This window comes from Anticarsia gemmatalis, chromosome 24 (assembly GCF_050436995.1).
Source record: "Anticarsia gemmatalis isolate Benzon Research Colony breed Stoneville strain chromosome 24, ilAntGemm2 primary, whole genome shotgun sequence".
Lineage (NCBI taxonomy): Eukaryota > Metazoa > Arthropoda > Insecta > Lepidoptera > Erebidae > Anticarsia > Anticarsia gemmatalis.
The window spans coordinates 4,678,191-4,679,217 of NC_134768.1; positions in this window are offsets into that span (position 1 = coordinate 4,678,191).

The following is a 1,027-nucleotide window of genomic DNA, read 5'->3' on the forward strand; positions in this document are numbered from 1 at the left end:
CTTTCTACTATCATAATTATGATATAGATAGGGGGGGATATAGGCTTTCTGATAGATATACTATGGTAAGCAAGCATAATCGATAGAAAATACCCCGTTAATGTAGACTTAATTAACAACAATAATCCAAAATCGCTGTTACGTGTTCTCAAAGTACAGAAATATTAATGTAAAAAGCTAATAGTCAAAAAAGTCTATCTTATCTGTCTCTATATATTTGACGAAAGACAAACGCACAGCATAAAAAATTAAAGAACTTTGTTTACGTTAACAAACAAAACAATTCCCTTATATTTCGAAGCGAACAACAAACCGAATATCGAATAACAACAACTTGGTGTTAATATCGTGTATTGTCTCTTAATCCGTACATAATCAGCTAATAGTAGTGCTCACTAATTATCCGATATCGCAGGCTATCACGGTGTACTAAACAGATAACACAATTTCGGGTTAAATCGGCTTAATTCGCGGTTAAGTTACGGTTACGGCAGTACAAATGCGAACATTTAAATGCATTGGATTGTTAGTTACGATTTCATCGCCTTAACTCACGGTGTGTGAAATTAAGTGCTTAGTTAATCGATACTGTTTTAAAGGTGATACAAACACGCATGTATTTCGAAGTTGTTTTTAACCGACTTCAAAAAAAATGGTTCTCTCGATTTATTTTTTGAAAAAAGTTTGCTTTGGCTTGGTGCTCCTTATTTATTGAAGACACTCAAGAAATAAAGTACTTCCTGAACCACGACGAATATACACGAATTACGAATACACACGTCGATATAAGTTAGTATTTAAAACGGTTAATTAAAAAACATAGTATTTATCTATCGCGCGATAACTTAACAAACCAAATCTAGTTATATTAATGGTCCAAAACACCTTCAAAACATACTTTCTGAATTTTTTGTGTAAAAAAATCTCAGTTTAGTGTGAAAAAATATCCACTAGCTAATAAAGCCAGTCACAGTAAAATTCCCAGAATTTCTCATTGAGTCACAAATACTAACAAGTCTACAATACT